At 34.6% G+C, this 27371-nt stretch overlaps 1 long non-coding RNA gene across 4 annotated transcripts in view; it reads left to right on the plus strand.

Moving 5' to 3' along the window:
- The window catches only part of LOC309844295, a 91514-nt gene that overhangs the window by 23607 nt on the left and 40536 nt on the right, over positions 1 to 27371 (plus strand). For all 4 annotated transcript variants that reach the window (XR_014300586.1, XR_014300587.1, XR_014300588.1 and 1 more), the window contains exon 2: positions 25484 to 25588. This is a non-coding gene — a long non-coding RNA (uncharacterized lncRNA). The remainder of the gene's footprint in view (positions 1 to 25483; positions 25589 to 27371) is intronic.

Consider the following 27371-nt stretch of genomic DNA (forward strand, 5'->3'; position numbering starts at 1 on the left):
TCTGAAGTCTGCAATTCTACCTTTACATCTATAGTGTTGGATTCTCAAGTATTTCAGATAGCCTCACAAATTAACTGTTTTCTCAAAGAATGCTCTTTTGGCTACTTGGGGTAATAATGCTTGGTTTGTTCAATTCCTGGTGACTCCATCACCAGTAATGCATCATCACAATGTCACCTTGCCTGTCAGACTCAACAAAGGAGGGATGAGTATGGGCACTTAATTGCTTTCTTTCTTGCTGGAATTGGCAGCTATTATTAAGAGTTAGTACACATGGGCACAGTGAGCCTAGAGAGATGTCTTAGCTTTGGCATATATGCTGTACCTAAAAAAAGAACTTTGATCTTCAAATCTGCCAAGCTGACATCCTGCACAGGCATAATGGTCCCTAAAAATTAGAAAACAAAAACAAAACCGCACCCATCTGGGATTACTGTCATATAATTCCTATATACAACTGGCTTCAAAGGACTGAATCTTTACCATGTTATTTCAATCATTTTAGAAATGAAAGAGAACAGAGTCTTAGGATGGCTGCCCCACACAGCAGCTCAGCTGGACAATGATAATGTTTCTGAATGTTAACTAGAAAGAGGCCATTCTTTGCAAAGCCAAAAACTTTCCACTCAGAATATATGAAAAAGGGATTGCTCCCAGTGGGATGTCTCTCTGAACTAGTTACTTAGCTAGTTATAGCCTGCTGAGTACTAGATAGAAATTTTCACACAGATTTTGTTTGTTTAAGGTTGTATTTGAAACTCCGATTTTTGTATCCCTCATTCTTATTGTGTTACAAATATCCATACTTGCTCAGTTAGTTTAAAAAGATGTATAGTTTAGGGGAGAAAAAGAAAAAAAAAGAAAAGAAAATTGACCACCACATCCAAAAACCTTAGTGTCCATGTCCTAGTAATGATGGCAGTCATTTCTTCATCTTTATGATTGTGTGTCTGTACAGATATGTAAATACCATTAATTCAATACACAACCACAATCACTTCATAACTGGTCTTTCTCAGGAAGTCCTGTAAATGAAATGTGTACATATTACAACAGGAAGATGTAGAAGGGAAATGAGAAGAAGGAGATAACACTGGAATCGCTGGAAAGATCCCAGGACTAACAGGTTATCGTTCCAGTCTCGGCTTGACTGGCAACTAATCAGCTGTGGTCTTAGATAAAACCCTGAGCTTCTAGATCTATTTCCTCACATATAAAATGAGGATGATCATTATAATTCTAATCTAATATACTATCATTTGGCTACAAAGAAATGTGAAAGAGGTATTTCTCTCTCTTCATTCCAAGAACCAGTGAAACTTAAGTGGGTAAAAGTGTTCTGAAGTTAATAGCCCTAAATATAAATTATGAACCTGTCACAAACTCACTGGATAAGTTGGTCACTTAGAACTTTACGCATCAGCAAAACAGGTATAACAACAATTTCTCCTTCACAAGGCTGTGTTACAAGTTTAAATGACAGAATGCTCATAAAAGAATATACCGTGGTAACCAAGTAATGTGAAGATTTCAATTAATCTTAGCAGATAGTTCTAGTAATAACAATGGTAGATAAGACATAGAAATGGTATTCTAAAGTCAAATACATTAAGAAGACAGAAAGCCTTCATGGTTAACAAAAACTTAGCTGGAAACTGATTGAAGACAATAAATAATTCAAAATAGCCAACATCAACGCAAAGCAAGATTATTTAGCAACAGAAGCATAAATACAGAGTACAGAGGAGCCACTGAGGAAACAGCCACTGATCATGCAATCATTATCAATGCAGGAAAGGTTGTGTTAGATGTATGGGAATAAAGGTCCATCAGACAGGAATGTTCCTATTATGGGCACTGATATATCAAGTTATGAGGCCCTGATAATATTAAATCTCAAAAAACTGTTAAACATCTGTTCTTGTGATTCCAAAATAGCCAAACAACTACCTGATAATTTTTCTTTTCATGTTTTTATCTATATAGAGAAAATGTAATGATCAAGTAACAAGAGAATTCATTCATTCTGCCTGACACATTACTCATTGTGAGTCAACAACCTAATATTCTGGATTTCTACTTCAGTCTCTGTGAGCTATGACAGCAATAAACAGCACCTGAATTTGATCAAGACTTCAACACTGAAAAAGAATTAGTTTATCAGCCATAAAGCCAGACTGTGGATTATAATGAATTAATTTAAACACTGTTTTGCAAACATTATCAGCATTTGACTTTAGTTTTTGATATGTGAATCTCTTTAAACCCTGTTCTTTTGATTTTCTAATACAATTCAAACTTTATGCAAGAGATTAACCTAGTAGCAGATCATCACTATAATACCTATGTAATATATATAGTAAATCAATGTTCTACATTACTATTCAAGGTAGCAAAAAGAAATTATATATATTTATATCCCAAAGCCAAAAGTTAAGAATAAAACAACAAACCCAGGGGTGCCTGGGTGGCTCAGTCAGTTAAGTGGCTGACTCTTGGTTTAAGCTCAGGTCATGATCTCAGGGTCCTGAGATTGAGAGCCCCACTCAGTGCAGAATCTACTTGAAATTCGTTCCCCCTCCTTCTCCCTCCCTTCTGCTCCTCCCCACTCCTGCTCCCATGCTCTCTCTCTCAAACAAATATATAAATAAAATATTTTTTTAAAAAACCTATATAGTGGTGATGCAACATGGAGGCTTAAGTGGGTATGAGAAGAATAAATGAAACAAGATGGGATTGGGAGGGAGACAAACCATAAGTGACTCTTAATCTCACAAAACTGCTGGGGGGAGGGGGTTTGGGAGAAGAGGGTGGGATTATGGACATTGGGGAGGGTATGTGCTTTGGTGAGTGCTGTGAAGTGTGTAAACCTGGTGATTCACAGACCTGTACCCCTGGGGATAAAAATATAGGTTTATAAAAAATAAAAAATTTAAAAAAAAAAAAAAAGAAGAAAAAGGAAAAAAAAAAAAAACCTATATTGTTCAGGTAATGATGGTGTAAATCTAAAAGAATACAAATAGTTAAGAATTATTTTTCATAATGGCAAGAACTGCACTAATTGGAAAAAGCAGTATAAATTCAGTCTATGTAAGTCTATAATTATGTTAAAAAATTAAAATAGTAAAATATGAATATAAACATTGACCAAATTCAAGTTTTACAACACGGTGGTCTAAAATACAGACTTTACAGACTTCTACCTCATTTCAAACATGTAAAAATGCTGAGTAAAATATAATAAGTAAAATAAAGAAAAAACATAGCTGACCTTAAAAAAAGAAAAATGTCCAGGTGTCAAGAACTTGAAGTCAGCAAAGCAAAGCACATGAGGTAACATTCTAATAAAAGATGTAAAATATGAGATAAGGGAAATAGGAAATCTAAAATTATCCCAACATGTAAAGACTAGAGTATTATTCCAGAAAGGCCACAGGGTTGGCACTGTAGTACCTGAATGAGACTTGGACCTCCAGGTATCTTCCCTCTTAATGAAAATGGAATTAGAGATATTATGCCCTTGGGCCGAGAAAAGTCAGCAGTAAGGTTCCATGTCTGACTAGGATTATTTATTTATTTATTTAGTATTTATTTATTTATATTTAACTGCTTACAAACTGAAACCTCAGAACTATTCTGCATATATAAATTTCTAATTTACAGTATGCCAGTAGTGCAGAAATATACATAAAAATTGATACTGGACCAATTAATCTCTGAGGGCACTGACAAATGTAAACTAAAAACCACTCTGGAAACTACTTCCACAATGTGGGCCTCATAGAGCACACACACAGGAAAAAAACTAAAAATATAAAAAAAGGAAGTCCTAAAAGGGATTTCCACCATGAGGGAGAGAAGGAAGATGTAATGAATAGGAGAATTAGTACCCCAAAAGACTTGTGAAATAAAACCATCTAAAGTGTCCACAAAGTAAGTATTTTAAAATTTATTTAAAGTAAAAAGGAAGGAGTAGAGTCCTATAGGTAGAGATAAAGAAAAATAGGAGGGTTTCAAAAAGAAATCAAATATACACTTGCTGAAAGTGTGTAGCATCAAAGAGAGCTCAATTCAAGAAGAATATATATACTGGGAACTAAATATCATTATATTATCCAGGAAGCAAAAGAGAAAGATGAAGCTAGACAGTACAAAAGCAGAATTATGAAGGCATCAATGTGAGGCTCCAACTTACGTCACATAAAAAAAGTATCCGAATAATAGAATTCGTTGTAGGATAGGCAAATTCCAAAGAAACAATGGCTGAATATTGTCCAGAACAGGTGAAAAAACAAACCTTGGACTGAATAAATATAAATGAGCCTGACTCCAATAAATAAATACAAACCAAACTTGTAGACATTATGGTGAAAATGAAGGATTTTTTTTAAAGGGTAAAGTTTTGGGGTGCCTGGGTGGCTCAGTGGGTTAAGCCTCTGCCTTTGGCTCAGGTCATGACCTCAGGGTCCTGGGATCCAGCCCCCCACATCAGGCTCTCTACTCAACAGGGAGCCTGCTCCACCCCCCAGCCCCACCCCCACACCACCTCTCTGCCTTACTGCCTACTTGTGATCTCTGCCTGTCAAATAAATAAATAAAATCTTAAAAAATAAAAAAAGGGTAAAATTTTAAAGAAAATAAATCTTTAAAAGAATTAAAATTTTATATCATCTCAAAAATGTAAAAACAATAAAATAATATTCAAAAGGCTAGGAAAAAATAACATCAGCCTCAAATTCCAAAGTTTCAGTAAAACAATTTCAAATACTAACACAAAATTAAGGCATTTAAAAAAAATGAGATATTTATCATTCAGATTTTCATTGAAAGATCAATCAATATATGATCTTCACTAAAAAAATCCCAAAGAATCAAGAAAGCAAAAAATTGTTTATAAATTTCTAAATTGTTTAGAATATGATAAATTTAGATATTAAGTAATTTTTTCTTTTAGATAAATTATTTAAATAAAAAATCACAACTACTAATTTAGTGGGGAATTAAAATGAGAATAAAAATTCTAGACAATTTGAGAATGTTTAGAGTAAAAAACATCTCTAAGGTCCTTTGAATTCTTTAGACTAAGTGGAAATAAACCAATTAAAAAAAGATGTGGTATATATACACAATGGAATACTATGTAGCCATCAAAAGAAATGAAATCTTGCCATTTGCGACAACATGGATGGAACTAGAGCATATCATGCTTAGCAAAATAAGTCAAGCAGAGAAAGACAACTATCATATGATCTCCATGATATGAGGAAGTGGTGATGCAACATGGGGGCTTAAGTGGGTAGGAGAAGAATCAATGAAACAAGATGGGATTGGGAGGGAGACAAACCATAAGTGACTCTTAATCTCACAAAGCAAACTGAGGGTTGCTGGGGGGATGGGGTTTGGGAGAAGGGGGTGGGATTATGGACATTGGGGAGGGTATGTGCTTTGGTGAGTGCTGTGTAGTGTGTAAACCTGGTGATTCACAGACCTGTACCCCTGGGGATAAAAATATATGTTTATAAAAAATAAAAAATTAAAAAAAAAAACAAAACAAAAAACAAAAACAGATATCAAGATGAGTTGGTATGTTAAAATTTTAAGGCCAATTACTAAAATAATGAAAACTGAATGACTGATTTCAAATATGTACCATAGAATGTGAAAAGGTTTGAAGGAATAAATTAACCATTAATAATTTAAGAAAGAGAGAAAGGTATAAAAGACAAGGAAAGCATGATAAAAAGAGAGCCTAAGCTAATATAGAAAGCCAAACATAACAGCAATCACAGCAAATTCTTATCAGATTCAATTCATATAATGGACAGATTTTCAGATTAAACACAACAGGAATTCAGTTGTTAAACTAAAATTCAGCTTATAAAATTAGTAGTCAGAATTGACTACTCTATACTGTGATAACTCTACAAGCACAGTGACTTAAAGAAACAAATAGTTCTTTCTCCCATGAACCTGAAGTTATCTACAGCTAGATATCTATGAAACATGATCACTACACTAGTTGGCCAGGTCTACTCACAACTGACAAAAGGCTGGGGATAAACAGAGATGACATCCATAACTTGGTGAACACTATCTCTTTCACATATTTTTAAGTGTAACTCAGATAACATAACATAACATAATTTAAAAAGAAGAAATACTGAAAATAAAGCTAAGAACAAGTTACATCTTGCAAACACTAACTGAAAGAAAGCCAGGGTATTCATTTAATACCTAGAAATGGACTTTACATTAAAAGAAATCACTCTTTCACAAAAGAAACAATTTGCTAGGAAGATACAATAATCCTTGTATGTATGTAACAAGACAATCTCAAAATATTTAAAGAAAACATTGCAGAAATATAATGAAAACCTAGTAAATTCACTATCCACTATATAATATAGATGATTAGTTAAGTATATAATATCTAAAATATACTTGGATATATAAACATATACATATAATATATAATACAATATATATATTATATATAATAAAAATTCAATTATCTAAAAGACAGAAACCATATAGAGCCCATGAATAAAAATATAATTTAATAGATGTGCATTTATATACAGGAGACCATGTCCACAGAATGTACAGTTTCCAAACACACATATAATTTATAAAAATTTTCTATGTACTATCTATGAAAGAAGTTTAAACAAACCCAAATCCATGATCAAACAAATCCTCTTGTAAAATGCAATGGAATTAGAATTAAAAAGCCTATGATGCACAAATACATTTGAAAATTTAAATTACATTTGTAAATATGTAAATATTACATATAAATATGTCTTATTGTAAATAAGAATGAATCACAAAGAAAATAATAAAATACTTAAAACTGAACAATTTAATTGCAATGCATCAAAATTTGTAGGATATAGCTAGTGCAGCACAGAATATAAAGTCTTTAAAAGCCATACTTATGACCTAAAAATTGGATAAAAAAATTTGACACACACAAGAAATGACAGCTAACCTAAAAAGAAAACAAGGGAAGGTACCATGATAAAAGCAGAAAACTGAAAAAAGTAAAGAATGAGTAGAAAGTATCAGTGAAACCAAGAGAAATCTTTGAGAAAAAATTTATTTAGAAATATTGACTGGTAAGCAAAGATACAAACGAAAATTATGAGGGTTTTACACATTTTACAGATGTGTAAAAACAGATTAGAAATACTATGAAGAAATGTATGAACATGTAGATAAATTGTATATCCTTTCAGGAAAATACAAATTATGAAAATTCAGTTGCACTGGTAAAGAAAGACTGAGAAAATGTGTAACTGTGAAGAAAATGGAATTACTAATAGTCAAAAAACTATTCACAGAAAAGCCCTCTTAAATTAATAAACAATTCATTGTTATGCAAATTGTTCCAGATTATGAAGAAAAAAAGGAAAAGTACTCCCAGCTCATTTCGTGATACTAGAGAAACTTTGATATTAAAATGGGCAATAATAAAGGAGAGTTACAAGCTAATTAAACTTTTTAGCCTGTATGGAAAAATCCAGACTAAATGATTGGTGAATCAAGTTATAAAATGCCTTTTATGATGAGAAGGGTTTATTCAGTAATGAAAGGATGTTTTAATTTTAGAAAAATCTATTAACGTAATTTTCCATTTCAAGCTGTCATATGATCATACAATTATCTCAACAGAGAAAAAGCATTTAAACAATTCAACTTTTGTGATTCAAAACTGATAACAAATTAGTAACACTAGGGAGTTCCCCTAGATATTAACTAAAAATTATAGTAAATACCATACTAAATAGTCAAATCTTAGATTTCTTTCTTTTAAATCAGGAGCCTAGCAACAGTGTTTATTACCACCTCTATTAAACATTGTATTGATTATATTAAAAGATGAATATAAACAAAAAGATGACTGAGGAATTTCAAAAATGGAAATGGTAAGAGGAAATTGCCATCATTAACAAATAATATGAAAGTGACTTCAAAATGCAAGAAAATATCTAAACAAAATTTAGGTTTAATGAGAAAATTCAGTAAGTTTTCTTAATTTTACATGATAAATAAACACATGAAAACACTTTTTTTTCATCAGAAGTATATTTTTAAAAAAACTTATTCATTAGAATAACAAAAAATATATATAAAGTACCAAAGACTAATTTTTGGTGAAAATAATTACTTTTTAATAAAAGACAAAAAAAGAAGCCATGGATAAATGGAGATAAATACCATGTTCATGAATGGTAGGGCTCAGTATTGTAATTATGGTAATTTTCCCTAAATGAATCTGTATTTAATTAAAACCAATTGATTCTTCATAGAAACCTTTGAAGAATTTGAGAAGATAATTCTAAAATTAGTGTGAAGAATAAAGGAAAAGGAGAAGCCAAGATGAGTTTTAAAGACAAGGAACAGGGCACCTTGGTGGCTCAGTGGGTTAAGCCTCTGCCTTCGGCTCAGGTCATGAAGTCCACTGGACTTTTTAGGCTGGAGCAGGTCTCAACATGTGGTCTCTGCCTCTGAAAGATCTGGAAAGACAGTCACTATACAGGCCAGGACAGAGGATTTGCCAAAGGACTGAGCATTCTGGACATACAACTGAGCACTGCCAGATTTTCCCCACACTTGCACCACTGACCAGCCATGTAGCAGAAGCAAAAAAGCAGCAGAAGGAAACACATCAGAAACAGCAAAAAGAAGTCCTATACCTACTGGAATGTCCTTCAAGACCGCTCTGCAGAAAAAGCTTAACATCATACCCATTATGATAGAGAACTGTTAATAATTTCAGTCCATTAACACAATAGGTACTGGCAAATAATGAATCTTCACAATTTGAAGTAAATATCCATGTAATATTCAATATTTTAACATTGAAACCTAAAATTATTATAAATTAGACCATGTTGAGCTTAAAATTTTCTGTATGATAAAGGGCACATTAAATAAAATTTGAAACAAACCACCATTTGGGAAAAGATAGTTTCAACTCATGTAACTGATAGTTTTAATTTCAAGAAAGAACTCCTACAAATAAATAAGACTTACTAACCGAATATAAGCCAAAAATTTATAGAAGAGAAATATCAAGTGAGTCATTAATACATAAAAACACATTCAATCTTACTACCACTTAAGGACTACTAATTAAAATAACAATGCGTACATTCTCCCACCACTAAGCAAAAATTTGAAAGGCTGAAAATACAAATTTTTTTAATTTAATTTTTTCAGTGTTTCAAAATTCATTGTTTATGCACCTCACCCATGCTCCATGCAATATCTGCCCTCCATAATATTGACCATCAGGCTCACCCACCCACCAGAGTCCACCCTCCTGTCCAAAACTCTCAGTCTGTCTCTCAGAGTCCACAGTCTCTCGTGGTTTGTCTCCCCCTCTGATTTCTCCCAACTCATTCTTCCTCTCCATCTCCCAAGGTACTCCATGTTATCCCTCATGCTCCACAAGTAAGTGAAACCAAATGACAATTGACTCTCTCTGCTTAACTTATTTCATGCAGCATAATCTCTTCCAGTCCCGTCCATGTTGCTACAAAAGTTGGGTATTCATCCTTTCTGATGGAGGCATAACACTCCTTTGTATATATAGACCATAACTTCTTTATCCATTCATCCGTTGAAGGGCATCTTGGTTCTTTCCACAGTTTGGTGACTATGGCTATTGCTGCTATGAACATTGGGGAACAAGTGGCCCTTCTTTTCACTACATCTGTATCTTTGGGGTAAATGGTGCAATTGCAGGGTCATCAGGTAACTCTATTTTTAATTTCTTAAGGAATCTCCATACTGTTTTTCAAATGCAAGCTGCACCAACTTGCATTTCCACCAATAGTGTAAGAGGGTTCCCCTGTCTCCACATCCTCTCCAACACTTGTTGTTTACTGTCTTGTTGATTTTGGCCATTCTAACTGGTGTAAGGTAGTATCTCAATGTGGTTTTGATTTGTATCTCCCTGATGGCTAATGGTGATAAACATCTTTTCATGTGTCTGTTAGCCATTTGTATGTCTTCTTTGGAGAAGTGTCTGTACATGTCTTCTGCCCATTTTTTACATGATTATCTGTTTTGTGTGTGTTGAGTTTGAGAAGTTCTTTATAGATCTTGGATATCAGTTCTTTGTAGTGTCATCTGCGAATATCTTCTCCCATTCCGTGGGTTACCTATTCATGTTGTTGACTGTTTCCTTTGCTATGCAGAAGCTTTTGATCTTGATGAAGACCCCTCCTTTGCCTTTGGAGACATACCTTGAAAGAAGTTGCTGTGGCCAGTGCCAAAGAGATTACTGCCTATGTTCTCCTCTAGGATTTTTATAGATTCCTACCTCACATTGAGGTCTTTTATCAATTTTGAGTTTATCTTTGTGTGTGGTGTAAGAAAATGGTCAAGTTTCATTCTTTATATATAGCTGTCCAATTTTCCCAGCACCATTTACTGAAGAGACTGTCTTTTCTCCACTGTATATTTTTTCCTGCTTTGTCAAAGATTGACCATAGAGTTGAGGGGCAATATCTGGGCTCTCTACTCTGTTCCACTAGTCCATGTGTCTGTTTCTGTGCCAGTACCATGCTCTATTGGTGATCACAGCTTTGTAGTAAAGCTTGAAATCAGGCAACGCAATGCCCCTAGTTTTGTTTTTCTTGTTCAACATTTCCTTAACAATCGGGGTCTCTTCTGATTCTACACAAATTTTAGGATTGCTTGTTCCAGCTCTTTGAAAAATGCCAGTGGAATTTTGATCGGGCTGGCACTCAAAGTATAGATGGCTCTTGGCAGTACAGACATTTTGACAATGTTTATTCTTCCAATCCATGAGCATGAAATGCTCTTCCATCTTTTTGTGTCTTCTTCAATTTCTCTTATGAGTGTTCTGTAGTTCTTCGAGTGCAGATCCTTTACCTCTTTGGTTAGGTTTATTGCCAGGTACCTTATGGTTCTTGGTGCTATAGTAAATGGAAATGGTTTTCTAATTTCCCTTTCTATTTTTTCATTGTTAGTGTATAAGAAAGTGTATAAGTACATTGTGTATCCTGCCACATTACTGCATTGTTGTATCAATTCTAGTAGTTTGGGGGTAGAGTCTTTTGGGTTTTCCATATAAAGTACCATATCATCTGCAAAGAGAGAGAGTTTGACTTCTTCTTTGCCAATCTGAATACATTTATTTCTTTTTATTGTCTGATTGCTGTTTCTAGGGCTTCTAGTACTATGCTGAATAACAGCAGAGAGAGTGGACATCCTTGTTGTGTTCCTGATCTCAAAGGGAAGACTGTCAGCTTTTCCCCATTGAGGATAATATTTGCTGTGGGTTTTTCATAGATAGATTTTATGAAGTTGAGGAATGTTCCCTCTATCCCTATACTTTGAATCATTTTAATCAGGAACAGATGCTGTATCTTGTCAAATGCTTTTTCTGCATCAATTGAGAGGACCATGTGTTTCTTCTGTCTTCTCTTATTGATTTGTTCTATCACATTGGTTAATTTGTGAATGTTGAACTACCCTGGCATCCCATGGATAAATCCCACCTGGTCATGGTGGATGACCTTTTAAATGTACTGTTGGATCCTACTAGCTAGGATCTTGTTGAGAATCCTAGCCTCCATATTCATCAGGGATATTGACCTGAAATTCTCCTTTTTTGGTGGGGTCTTTTCCTGGTTTGGGGGTCAGGGTAATGCTTGCTTCATAAAAAGAGTCTGGAGGTTTTCCTTCTGTTTCTATCTTTTGAAATATCTTCAGAAGAATAGGAGTTATTTCTTCCTTAAATGTTTGGTAGAATTCTCCAGGGAATCCATCAGGTCCTGGGCTCTTGTTTTTTGGGAGGTTTTTGATCACTGCTTCAATCTCGTTACTAGATATCGGTCTATTCATGTTGTCAATTTCTTCCTGAGTCAGTTGTGGAGTTTTAGGTTTCCAGGAAGCATCCATTTTGTCTAGGTTGCTTAACTCATTGGCATATAACTATTGAAAATAATTTCTGAGGATTGTTTCTATTTCCTTGGTGTTAGTCATGATCTCTCCCTTTTCATCCATAATTTTATTGATTTGGGTCCTCTCTCTTTTCTTTTGGACTAGTTTGGCAAATGATTTATTGATCTCATTGATTCTTTCAAAAAAACAACTTCTAGTTTCATTGAGGTGTTCTACTATATCCCTAGTTTCTATCTCATTGATCTCTTCTCTGATCTTGATTATTTCTCTTCTTGTATGGGGGGCTGGCTTAATTTGTTGTTGATTCTCCAGTTCTTTAAGGTATAAAGAGAGCTGATGTATTATATATTTTTCAATTTTTTTTGAGAGTAGCTTGCATGGCTATGTATTTCCCTTTTAGGACCACCTTTGCCATATCCCATAGGTTTTGGACTGAAGTGCCTTCATTCTCGTTGGTTTCCATGAATTGTTTAAGTTCGTCTTCAATTTCCAGGTTAATCCAAACATTCTAAAGCAGGGTGGTCTTTAGCTTCCAAGTGTTTGAATTCCTTCCAAACTTTTTCTTGTTGTTGAGTTCCCGTTTCAAAGCATTGTGGTCTGAGAATATTCAGGGAATAATCTCAATCTTTTGGTATCAGTTGAGCCCTGATTTGTGACCCAGTATATGGTCTATTCTGGAGAAAGTTCCATGTACACTTGAGAAGAATGAGTATTCTGCTGTTTTAGGGAAGAATGTCCTGTATATATCTATGAAGTCCATCTGGTCCAATGTGTCATTCAGTGCTCTTGTTTCTTTATTGAATTTCTGCTTGGATGATATTTCTATTACTCTCTATTACTATTATCATTATGTAAATAAATATTAAATACCTCATTTTTGCTACCTTAAATACATATATGTACCTACAAATAAGACAATTTCAAATACTACAGCCTAACACAAAGTCTTGCTTTTAGATACAGAAAGTCAATTTTTCTTGTTTTAAGAAATTATCTGAGCTAATCTGGTCATTTCTTCAAGGGTTCTTTTTCTTCTCTGTTATTATTTAAAGACTAGAATGACTTGGACTCAAATCCATCAACATTTACAGAGCACCTACTGTGTGCCAGGACTATGCCAAGTGCTTTCCAAATTGAAAACAAAATACTATTATTGAGATGTATTAACAGTTTAGAGACTCAACTTTAAAACTGAGAAAGTAAATCCTGCAGGCAAAGAGAAACATTTTAGAGTTCTTTATCTAGGAATAAGATAAGTGTTTTGAAGAGAGATTCTAAGATCTACATCTGATTTAGAAGCTTCCTTTCATCTGGATCCATAGTTCTCAAATGTTAGTATACATAAGGAAATAGTACAGCCTATGCACCAGTTTAAAGAGTAGTTTTAACCACACATTATTTATACCCTATGTGCTAACTTTAGAATCTGAACCTTGAATATGATATACTGATACACTATTAAGTGCTTAATTCTGTGTTATATACTACAAAAGTTGGACTTTCTAAATAAAAGAAATATCTCAAATGATGATAAGTGGGCAGAAATAAGGTAAAGTACTCAGAAGCATTATATATATATACATATATATATATATATATATATATATATATATATATATATATACACACACACACACACACACACACACAGTTGTACAGGTTGAGTACTAGACAAGAGGCATTAACACTGTAGTCTATGTGACTCCCTGGGGCTGACCACCATACTGATGCGTGATCATAAAATGTGGCCACAGTGAGTGACTGACTTCAAAGTTATGAGCCAAAAGAAACAGGGTGTTAGACTCAATTAAATTTTAACTTAACAAAGTTACATTTTAAACAGATGCAAAAATTCAGTTTTTCTTACTTACTGAACAAATTTTCTGTCATAAAAATTCCTCACTAGTATTAATATATTGTTACATAAAACCATATTTTTAATTTATGATATTACTTAAAGATACTAAAATATTATAGCTTAAAACTAACACTTGACACTAACTTGGTTATTTTAGCATTTTGTTTTGATTAGTTGGAAGAGAAATATGTGTAAAATCTTAAAGAAAAATATGTGTAAAACTGGGTAAAATTACATGGTGATATATATATATAAGATATATATATTATATATATATATATATATATATATATACCTTTTATTCTTTCTTTTTCCCAGTTGCTTAAATAACTTGGATGTTGCAGTATATTTAAATCAGCTTCCTGCTAATATTATGTAAAGACAGTAGCCCAAAAATGAAAAGATGAAAAGTATCTAACTACCTTCAGAGAAGCACTGGGAAGAGTGCTAAGTATTTAAACAGAATCGCATTTACATAATAAATAAGAAAAAGTACAGATAAAAATAAATTATTGAAACATAGTTTAAAGATTCTCCTTTAATACTTTGTTTTTAAGAACAAAGACTAACCCAATCTCATTAATCTACTCCTGGCTAGTATCTCTCAGCTATTAGCCCTCTCTAGAAATTGTCCTTGGCTATATATAGCTGTCTGGCTCAAGTCATACACTCTTCAGAAGGTCAGCCACCATCCAATGACTTGTCCAAATGAAAGTATAAAGACCCTACCCCTTTGCTCCAAAGGAGGACAACTCTAAAGGGCCATCCCAGCTCCACAATTTTCATAGCAGTTCTCACTCAGCCAGTCCTCATTCCCCCCCTTCTCTTCCACAGGTATTGATCTCAGGAACACTCCCTAATAAACTTTCTGCATCCCTATCTTTCAGAATATACTTCCTAGGGAATTTAACCTGCAATATCTTCCTCAAAATTAGCAACATTAATACACATACACACACACACACAATTTGTGAATGAAAATCTTTTAGAAACATAAGTCTGATAAGAAAGAAATTTAATGCTTACCTAGAACAAAATATCTGTGATTTAATAAAAGAACAAATTTAGTACATATGGATTGGGAAGAAAGCTAAACCACGTCTAGATAATTGTGAATAGTTGGTGTGTATGTTAATATTTTTCCCAACCTAATGTTTTGTGTACTTAAATATACTCATTAATAGAATTTGGCAAGATAGAAAGGAGATTAAAAATACAATCGGCCTAGGGAAGAGAAGAATAAATGTAAACACATGAAACAAGACTGATTTGCCATATTAATTAAGAAAGAACCCATTAGTTAAAATAACTACTTTTTAATTTTATATAGTATAGAATGTAGGCCTATTCTGTGTATTTTTTGTTCTTGCTGTTTATCTCTGTTACTTAAAATGTACAAGGTCTTTGCAAGACAGTATTGAGGGAGTACAGCTAGAAATTATGCTAACATATATTTGATCCATCCCCTTACTCAAAAATAACCAAATCATCTTTCCAAGTGAGAAAACAAAAACCTGCAAAGTTCTTCAATGCTACTGGATCTTCATATGGTATCTAATTCCATGTTCATTTCCCAAGATGCATAGTATATAAACTGATAGCATTTAATGGCTTACTTTCTCTCTATGGACATCTTTGAAATTTGTAATTCCTTCCTTTTGTATTAAAAAGGAATAACCTTCTCCCCTTTCATACAACAGGATGGATCTGGGATGGACACAAAAGATAAGAGACTCTTAATCTCAGAACACATACTGAGGGTTGCTGGAGGTGGGGATGGAGGGGAGAGGGTGGCTGGGTGATGGACACTGGGGAGGGTATGTGCTATGCTGAGTGCTGTGAATTGTGTAAGACTGATGAGTCACAGACCTGTACTCCTGAAACAAATAACATATGTTAATAAAAAGATTAATTAAAAAAATAAGCCATGTGACCTAAATTCAGCCACACATTGGCTATGTAAAACTGGAACAAGTCACTTAAGCTTTCTTAGCTTCATTTAGAAAACTGAGGTCCTAATTCTGATCTCACAAGATTGATATGATCATTAAATAATATATTTTATTTGAAACTCTAATGCATGATACAAAAATAAAACTTTATTATTATAATGGCAAAAAATAAAAAGAAATAGCCTTATGATGTTGAGGTATGTTTCCTCCATCTCTACTCTGTTGAGGGTTTTTATCAAAAATGGATGCTGTACTTTGTCAAATTATTTTTCTGCATCTATTGAGTAGATCATATGGTTCTTATCCTTTCTTTTATTAATATGGTATATCACCGTGTTTGATTTGCAAATACTGAACCACCCTTAAAGCCCAGAAATAAATCTCACTTGATTGTGGTGAATGATTCTTTTAATATACTGTTGGATTCAACTTCCTCGTATTTTGTTAGGAATGTTTGCATCTACATTCATCAGGGATATCAGCCAGAGATTCTTCTTTAGTGGGGTCTTTGGTTTTAGAATCAAGGTAATGCTGGCCTCATAGAATGAGTTTGAAGGTTTTCCTTCCATTTCTATTTTTTGGTATAGTTTGAGATTAACAGGTACTAACTCTTCTTTAAACGTTTGGTAGAATTCCTTTGGGAAGACATCTGGCCTTGTATACTTGTTTGTTGGGAGATTTTTGATTACTTACTCTATTTTTTAATTAGTTATCAGTCTGTTCAAGCCAAAGAAATCTTGTAAAAGAAAACCAAAGCTAAAGACATCGCAATTCCAGACTTCAGACTATATTACAAAGCTGTAGTGATCAAGACAGTATTGTACTGACACAAAAACAGACACAGAGATCAATGAACAGAAAAAAAAAAAAAAAAAAAAGCCAGAAATGGACCTACAACGATATGGTTGACTAACCTTTGACAAAGCAAGAGAGAATATCCAGTGGAAAAAAGTTTCTTCAACGAATGGTTAGGAAAAGTGGACAGTAACATGTGCAGAAATTAAAATGGACCACTTTCTTACACCATACACAAAAATAAATTCAAAATAGATAAAAGACCTAAATGTGAGACAGAAAACTATCTAAATCCTAGAGGAGAACAGAGGCAATAACCTCTTTGACATCAACCATAACAATTCCTTACTAGATATATCTCTGGAGGCAAAGGAAATAAAACCAAAAATGAAATATTGGGACTTATAAAAAGCTTCTGCACAAGGGAACAGATGAGGAAGTGGTGATGCAACATGGGGGCTTAAGTGGGTACGAGAAGAATCAATGAAACAAGATGGGATTGGGAGGGAGACAAACCATAAGTGACTCTTAATCTCACAAAACAAGCTGAGGGGTGCTGGGGGGAGGGGGTTTGGGAGAAGGGGGTGGGATTATGGACATTGGGGAGGGTATGTGCTTGGGTGAGTGCTGTGAAGTGTGTAAACCTGGTGATTCACAGACTTGTACCCCTGGGGATAAAAATATATGTTTATAAAAAATAAAAAATTAATAATTAAAAAACAAAAACAAAAACAAAAAAAAAGAAAAGGTAACTTCTGCAATAGGAGAAGATATCTGCAAATGGCATATCTGATAAAAGGTTAGTATCCAAAACCTATAAAGAACTTATAAAACTCAATAGTCAAATAAACAAATAATCCAGTTAATAAATAGGTGGAAGATATGAATAGACATTTTTCCAAAAAAGACAAAGAGATGGTTAACAGACACATGAAAACATGCTCAATATCACTCATTATCAGGGAAATACAAATCAAAACTACAATGAGGTGTCACCTCACACCTGTCAGAATGGCTAAAATGAATATAAGAAACAAGATGTTGGTGAGAATGCAGACACAGGGAAACCCTCTTACACTGTTGGTGGGAATGCAAACTGGTATAGCTGTTCTGGGTAACAGCCTGGAGGTTCCTCAAAAAATAAAAAAAAAAAATAGAACTAACTGTGGCTCAGCAATTACATTACTATGTATTTACTCAAGGGATACAAAAAATACTGATTTGAAGGGTTATGTTCACTCTGATGTTTATAGCAGCATTACCAACAACAGCCAAATTATGTAAAGAGGCCAAATGTCCATCAACTAATGAATAGATAGAGAAGATGTGGGGTGTGTGTGTGTGTGTACATACACACACATATATAATGAAGTATTAATCAGCCATAAAAATAATGAATTCTTGCCATTTACAAAGATGTAAATGGAGCTAGAGAGTATAATGCTTAATGAAATAAGTCAGTCAGAGAAAGACAAATGACATATATTTCACTAATATGTGGAATTTAAGAAAAGAAACAGTTGAACATGGGAGAAAAAAAGAGAAATGCAAACCATAAAACAGACTCTTTTTTTTTTCAAAGATTTTATTTATTTATTTGACAGAGAGAGCTAGAGAGAACACAAAGAGGGTAAGCGGGAGAGGGAGAAGCAGGCTCCCCACCAAGCAGGGAGTCTGACGTGAGACTCAATCCCAGGACTCTGGACTCGTGACCTGAGCTGAAGACAGACACTTAATGACTGAGCCACCCAGGAGCCCCTATTTTTTTCTTCAGAACTGAGGGTTGTTGGAAGAAGGTGGGCAGGGAGATGGGCTAGATGGGTGATGGGCTTTAAGGAGGACACTTGTGATGAGCACTAGGGGTGGTATGTAAGTGATGAATCACTAAATTCTACCCCTGAAACTAATACTACACTATAAAAACTACACTATTATAATATAATTCCACTACCTGGAATTTAAATAACAACTTAAAACTATAGAAAAATAAATCAAAATAAATAAAAAATCAAAATAGAATAGGATAGAATAAGTTGATAAGTTTTCTATTCCTATTTCAACCTGACTGGTTGTGGGGACTAGACATGACAGGAGGAGAGAAGTGCCTTGGTGAAGGAAATGGGAGCACGCTGCACACAGGGGTGTGCAGGCAGTAGTACAACCACCCAGTAACGGACTAGTGCAACTGACCAGAATGCACAGAAGCCTGCAGTTACTCAGTTATCCATCTCTCTGACTGGAGATAAAATGTCGAACCTCTGGAAGGAAAAAGGAGGACGAGTAAAGAACTACCATCTTGGCTGACTAGAATTAGTATGCTCTATTGTCACAGCTTTTGATTACAGGTCAAAGGCAGAAAAATCCATACATCTCCATCTCTCACTGAAGCCAGTTTGATGGCACAGTGGAGAGTAAGGAAGGATTACCTACAAAGCTAACTGGATTACAAATCAGTATTATAGATAATGAGTTCAGCTCTGCCTCTGTTTTGTGCTGGTAATTTCTCTTCACTAACCTCCCCTGGGGCTTTCAGGAAAATCATGTGGGTGCCAGAGAAGTCACAAGCTGAGCTTTGCATGCTATTCAGCAGCTACTCTCAATGGTGCAGAAAAGTAGCAGAGAGCATCCATTAGGGAGGAAATGAATAGGACCATGTTACCAGCAAAAATAAATAAATAAATAGATAGATAGATAGATAGATAAATAAATAAAATGACCTTTTGTCTCCTGAGCTGACACTTTCATTCTTCTTTTGTTGCTCTACCATCATTTTCCTTTTTACATCTTCCTTTTTGTTGCAGTTAATATTAGAATTTTATTTGTACTTAGATCTGACTAGCTCTTGAAGAATAAAACTTAGGCATATTAGACCCAAAATACTTCATATTGATTTTGTAGCCTCTTCTTTTCTTGTTTGTATTGCCATTACACAAGTTATTCTAACTCATAGTTTGAATCAATTAAGAATCTGGTTAATTTTATGTTTCAGTGTGTGCTGCTGGTTTTGTTTCTGTGGAAAACTCTCATAAATATGGAACCCAAATTCAATCACAGTTATCTTGAAACCAAATTTTTTTTGTTTTTTGTTTTTTGGGTTGTTTTTTTTTTTTTTTTTTTGGATCACCAATATTTCTCTATGCGATAAGTACATGTATATGACAGAGGCTACATATAGAAACCCTGACTCTGGAATGGCTACTCTGAAAGAAGACAGCAGATATTACCTAAACAAATACAAATATAAGAATCACATGGTATTTTTAAAATAAATTATGCTGATGCTTTTTTTTTTTTTTAATTTATTTTTTATTTTCAGCATATGCTGATGCTTTTTAAAAGCCTTTTCTTTCCAGTGAAAATAGTTCAAAGGGAAGTTAATAAAAATCTCATTAAGTTCTAAGTTTCATTTAATTATTTTAATCTCCCAATCCTTTCAAATTTTTGCCTAGTTATATTTAACATGACAAAACTATTTTTTATTAACATCAATATCTGTAAATTGCTCCAAATCAGCATTTTCTCTACATTTGGGCAGTTTCTATTCGTCAATATGATAGGTCTTCCATTTGCAAATCAGTTCTTTTCTCCCTATTTGTCATAATATAATAAAAATAATTTTGTACATCATATTCTAAAGTAACCTGGCTGATTAATTCAAGGTGATTCCAGGCTCCCAAAATAATTCATCAACACAGGGATTTATGTCCACGTCTTTCTACATGGATTGATGTCTATGCAGTGAAGTGTTATGAAAGTAGCCATTACTAGGAATCATATACAATAATAAACACCAAATCCCCATTTTTCCCAATTCTCAATTCTTAAAATATTTTATTTCTTTTTTTTAATTTTTTTAAAAGATTTTATTTATTTATTTGACAGAGATCACAAGTAGGCAGAGAGCGTGAGAGGGAAGCAGGCTCCCCACAGAGCAGAGAGCCCAATGTGGGACTCAATCCCAGGACCCCGAGATCACGACCCAAGCCGAAGGCAGCGGCCCAAACCACTGAGCCACTCAGGCACCCCAAAACGTTTTATTTCTTTTATTCAATTTAAATACTGGTCTGTTCTAATATAACCTTTAGTAGTGGGAATTGCTGACAATTTTCAAGACTACTCTATTAAAAAAAAATTCTGCCTCCAAACAGAAGAACAAGAATACTGCTCTTGACCCTGGGCATACACTACAATGGTTAATTTTATGTGTCAACTTGGCTATACTCTATGGTGCTCAATCGCTTAAAGTCTAGATGTCACAGTGAAAGCAAATGCAAATATAATTAACACAATCAACTGATTTTAAGTAAAGCAGATTACTCTCAATGAGTAGGCCTCATCCCATCCGTTGAAGACCTTAGAAGCAGAAGGACTTAGAAGCAAACATACGTCTCCCAAAATAGAAAGAGAATTCCTCAAGACTGCATCATAGAAACCTTGCCTGAATTTCCAGCCTGCTGCCCTGCCCTATAAATTTCAGATATGCCAGCCCCCACAATTGCATAACTGCATGAGCCAATTCCATAAAATGAGTCAGTCTTTCTATATGTATCTTTTTTTCCCTCCTTCTCTCTTTCTCTCATATACGTATCTCCTGTTGTTTCTCTGGAAAACCATAATAATGATATAATATACATTATAAAATCTGTCATCCACATTTTATATGTTTTAAATTTGCAAAATCCAATGTTAGATTTTAATTTGCTTTGTTTTGGGGGGCAATAACTTTGGAATATATGCTCCTTTACTTATTCTTCTGTCACAGGCCTGACATACAGTAGACAATCCGTTGTTCTGTCCTTATTTGCTAAAAAGCACGTAATACCCTATTATGGAGTGAGCACACTATTTTTTTTTTTAAAGATTTTATTTATTTATTTGACAAAGAGAGACACAGCAAGAGAGGAAAGCAAGGGGAGAGGGAGAGGAAGAAGCAGGCTTCCCGCTGAGCAGGAAGCCTGATGTGGGGCTCGATCCCAGAACCTGGGATCATGCCCTGAGCCGAAGACAGGCGCTTAATGACTAAGCCACCCAGGTGCCCCGAGCACACTATTTTTTATTTGATTCATCCAGAAAGAAAAGTGGTTCTGATTTAAAATTAGCTTAAATTGCTCTTTGAAGGTATTTGAAGGGTTAACACTTGAACTTAAGGTCATTCTATTGAATAAAAAGCAAGGCCTAAGTGTTTAACAATCAAATCATAATCTGAACATGAACTAAGCTGCAAACCTGACAGTAATGAGTTTGGAGAGAATTTCCTCACAATTCAATCTAAAATTTTCTCTTTCCCTATATATTTTATCTACTTCAAATAGTTAAAACCTGGATCAATTATAAATTCAAATATTTATAATTTTCATTCTAATGTTCTGATAGGCACCCTTCCTAAAGGTTCTGATGTCCTCATCCCAGAATCCTTTATCTTTTCACAGCTACACTTCTGAGTGCAGGGATGATGCTTGTCCTGTTCACAGCTATATTCTTAGCATAAGTTCAAGGCCTCACAGTACAGGTTAAATAATTTATTTTTGAAGTATGAAGACCTCTTCTTTTGCCCTTAAAAACATGAAGAGGGGTAGGAACATTTATTGCTTTTTAAAGTGAATAATGACCTGGGTAGGAGAAGAATCAATGAAACAAGATGGGATTGGGAGGGAGACAAACCATAAGTGACTCTTAATCTCACAAAACAGAGGGTTGCTGGGGGGAGGGGGCTTGGGAGAAGGGGGTGGGGTTATGGACATTGGGGAGGATATGTGCTTTGGTGAGTGCTGTGAAGTGTGTAAACCTGGTGATTCACAGACCTGTACCCCTGGGATAAAAATATATGTTTATAAAAAATCAGTTGATTGTGTTTATGACACTTCACTTAATATAGAAAAAGAAGTAAATTCCTTCCTTTATAAAAAATAAAAAATAAAAAATAATGACCTGGGGAAAGAAAAGCTGTCCTGTCACTGTTCCCAAGGGCTTTCTCGTATGTAATAATGTTTTGCTAACCTAATTCAGTAGTTACTCCTCTCACACTATATATTATATTGATTAAAATTTAGGCTTTGGCAAACTATTTCATTTTTCTGAAACTGTCTCCTCATCTATAAAATGAGGATAGATGAGACAAGAGCATGATTCTATACTTTCTGAAATCTGGGTTATAGGGGAAGGGAAGGAGTTTATAAAAGTTTTAATTTAAGGAAACAAAAAATAATAATAATAATTGTACCTAGATGCACTATATATATTCAGGTACTGATGTACAATATTTATTCATATATATTCATATATGTTATTTTATATATAGATATATAACTAATAATATACTATAACTAATATATATACATATATATCAGCCATTATCTCCACCATCATCTTTTATTTTTTTAATTTTTGCAGGACCCTTAACACTAAGTAGTTTAGCTACACCCATGGCAATGACAGCAATTAGAAGGACTTTGGAGATTATTCTCATATTCCTCTAAAGTTACCTAGAGAATCAAAAGTAGTCCTTTCTACACTATATAATATTTTGTTGGCACTCTGACCATCTCATCATCCTCAGCAGCTTGCAAGGTAGACGACATTCACTGTTACTCATGTGCAACTGCCTCAATTCTGTTACCTAGATAAGCGTGTAACAGTTACAGATTTCTCCTCAATGCATCAGCCAGCCTGACCAGCACATGGGAGCACGAGAGAAAATCATGTTCAAGAAATGGCCCATGCAGTTTATGTGTCAGACAGACCTGGAATAACCAAGTACCACATACAAGCAATCTTGGAACACACCAACATTTCCATAGTATTCCTCTCAAACTAGTTGAGGGATCAGTGGTGTGATAGATGGGCTTGTTAATATAAATAAATTATATATAATATTTCACATTAAACCCAGTAATATGAGTGATATGGCTTCCAGGAAAATGACATTTCAGAACTTCAAGCTTGTAGAACCTAAACAGAAGCATACTTTTTCCCTCTTTGACACTTCACTTAATATAGAAAAAGAAGTAAATTCCTTCCCTACTGTTCAATAATTGCAATGAAGAAAGACATTAAGAGACAAAGTGTTTAGTTATTACAAAATACATCTATTTGGAATTTTTTTAATCATTGGGCATCATGGGATTTTTAGTTTTAATCATGGGATAGTCTTTTCCCAGGACCTTCCCTAAGAACATGATGAAAAATAACTCCTCCAGCTATAACATCTTTAATCTTCTAAACCACAAGCTCATAACCAGAAATCATACCTAGATTTTATCATAACCAGAAAAATATTTACCCTCAAATAACTTCATGGTACTCTGAATTCATTAACAAAGAGTCATGTCAAACTTCTACTACTTTTTCTTCCTTTATTGAAAGTTTTCTGATGTCTGAAAGGTAATTTAAATTAATTTTAAAATGAATGATATCCCTATTCATACAATACACACTAATGGTACACTGCTTATCCATAGGGACTTATTTTGAATTTTTCTTGTTTGTTTTTCTTATAAATTTTACATTATAAATGTAGAAAATGAAATATTTATTATGATGGGGGAATTCACACCCTTTCCTATCTTTAATCCTTGCAGTTTTTTAAGTAATCAGTAATATATTTATTATAACTCTATTTCTCTAGATTTAGGTTTTATTTTGTAAGAGAAAAAGGGAAACTATCATTTTCTAGACATATCTAATATATATCCAGTATATTTTCTAAACACACACTAATATATGTCTAATTAACCCACATTCTCTTATTTCATCCTTGCAATAACTTTTTTTGTAGGAACACCTAAAAAGTAAAGTAATTCCTCTCCTTTGCGAAGTACTATGTCAAAACTCAAATAACTGTAATATACTGTTCCCAGGACCTCAGAGGGAAGACCTAGCCAAGATGAAAACAGGCAAGAAAGAGATAGAGTAGTCAAGTGTGACTTGTCTATTCATCTCCCATGGAGCTCTGAGTCAAGGTTCACACAAATCTTCTGAGGAAGTATTACACTACATACAGCAGATGGGGTCCTCTGAAGAGCAGCTACTCTACTGTGATAATGTGCAGCTTTCACCCAAGACAGCTCAGATTACTCAGTCTATACTTAACCTCGGCCATGGTCAAGACTCTAAACAAGGAAGAAAGTATTTAGAGATGGTAACCAAAGAAGACATGGCTGGGGAAACTGGGGGCACAGACCCCATGAAGACATGTTCCGGTTCATAGGAGATAGCTCTAGTTTCCTTCCCACAGGGGGGTGTGACTCATACTTACAGATTTTTAATGTTCTCAAGTTTCTTGGGTCCAAGGAACCATTTTGATGTGGCTTTTTTGCCATATTTGCAGCCCAGAACAGGTCAGCTGTCCTCTGTTCTTTGATATCTTTCCTACTCGGCAGTTGTATTTCCTCCTGACTCAAATGTGCTTCCTCTCTTTGGGAAGGCACAGGATGCCACTGACTAAATGTCAGAAGAATGTATGCCTCAGGTTGTTTTTCCAGCAGTGGGCACAGGCTGAGTGAAAGAGGGAAGTAAAGGAAGAGGTGGGGCACCCAGCTGGCTCAGCTTCTCTCCTTCCCTTACAAGGTACATGACCTTGGACAAATCATGCTGGTGTCTCATATTCTGCATTTGCAGAGAATGAGAGCAGAGGATGTGATAACATACCTGCAAAGCAGAGGTAGCTAACTACAATGGGCTTCTAGAAGTCCCATTTAATTAAAGTCCAAAGTTATAAAAATAGTAACAGTTAATAAACTTTTTACTGTGTTCCAAGATCCTTGTTGAACATTGTATGTACAGCATCTCTGTTCTTCACAAATACTACATGATAGGTATCATTAGCCATGTTTCACTGAGAGAAGCTGTCTGAAGACTGAATAAATTACAGTGATGGACCTAAAGGTTTCATGACTCCTAACCCTCTGTTCTTTTCTTTGTGCTCTGCTGTTCTCAGGTGTATGATGCTGGTGTGATCAACGTTCTCTATAATTCTTTCAGGTTGAAAGCAGTCAACCATGTTTCATGAGCCCAGTCTCTGATGGCTGAGTATGCACAAGAGGTATTTTGTGTTGCAATTAAAATTACAAGAAGGTTAATCAGACACACATTTAATGATATGTATAACAGCTATTGTGCTACACATCATTAGGCATAAATGGTAAGCTGTTCATATAAATGAAAATAATTATTCTTACACTAATGAAGAAAGCATGGCCATACTCAGACAGATGGAATGGAAAAAAAATGTTGGAATAAAATTGTTTCCATTTAGTAACTTATTACTAAAACCCAAGCATTATGCAAGGTATTTTATATGCAGTAACTAATTTAATCTTCTTAGTAACAATAGTAGAAAAATATCAGTAATAAATATATATATATATTTTTTTTTAACAAATGGGAGAAAAAGAAAAGTTAAAAAAATTGTTCTAGCAATGACTGGGATGATATGCCATTCCAGAAAGTGTCACTTAATGTCCTCCTCTAAAACACTTGGGTCTCACAGTCTCGTTTAAATGGAAAAACCACTCCCTTTCTCATCTTACCAGGTTTGCTTGCTCTTAATGGGAAGTGCACTCTTCCCTTCAACTAACTTAGCCTTAGAACACCAGTGTCCATTCTGCTTAAATTCCAAATTGGTAATATATAAATAACTCTTTCAACTTCCTATTTCCAGTGCAGAAGTCCACAGACTTTTTATCATTAGGGAAAACAGTGGGAAATATACCAGCTAGGACAGGCTAGCTTCTGTTTTAGATCTGGTAACTTACAAAACCAAAACTTCGGTGGCTCAGAGTTTACTTGTTTACAACAGGATGGAGGCTGAGTGGCCAGTCACTGAATAGTGCTAACCATCTCAACAGAGGAAAGAGAGGATTGCAAAACTTTAGCTCTTTCATTCTCCATGTTACATGCCACAAAAAGTGAAGTTTGGATCAGCCAAAGACATTTTGGGATCAGGGCTCCAGGATTTCATCAGACAGGGAAGAAGTTTTCTTACTAATTAAAATAAGCTATCCCATAAGGGGAAAGTCCAAAGAAAAACTTCAATAGCTTTGAGAATTTGTTTACAATCTGCTTCAGTGACCTAAAAGGTCAATTCAAGTATCACTTAACTCTGGACCCCATTCCCTTTCTCAGCACTACCCTTTCTTCATCTCCACTGCCCAAAGTCCTAGGGCTAAGCAGGCCGGGAATGTTGATATATCCTGCTCACCTTTATTATATTGTTTTGGATGGCCTCTTCAATGTTAATAGCGTTTATTTGCAAAGCATATTGTTCCTTTAGTGGTGGAAAACATGTGCATTTTGTGAAACTGTTTGTGTCCTAGAGTTTGGCCAATCACAATGTCTGGTTTGCATCAAATGTAGTAGGAGAGCTAAATGGCCCATAATAGGACTAAACATTGGCATGATTAGTTCAGTGCATGCGCTGATACAAATAGCCATGGATTTATATGGCAATAAGTTATTGTACTAATGGAATAGTTATTAAACCTAATACCAAGAAAAATAAGCAGTAGCAACCAACTTATTTTCTGGTCAGTGAGTAGTATTATTGAGAAAATGTGTACTGAACATTTCACAGGATAAAAGGAATGGTTCTGAGTCAGAAATCTGAGGGCTCCAGGCTTCTACCTCCTTTAGGTGTATGACATTTCTGCACCTCAATTCCTCAATTTAAACAAAAAGAATAAATGAGATAGAGCTGAGGCTCCTCAGAAACCATAATCCAGCATTGTTTCCTCTTTAGGTTTAAGAACCACTGCAAAATCTTCTCTCAGTTTTGGCAGGTGGAAGCCTCCAGGGAGAGGATGAGGAAGAAGGAAGAAACACTCATG

Source organism: Mustela nivalis (assembly GCF_964662115.1).
Source record: "Mustela nivalis genome assembly, chromosome: 11".
Lineage (NCBI taxonomy): Eukaryota > Metazoa > Chordata > Mammalia > Carnivora > Mustelidae > Mustela > Mustela nivalis.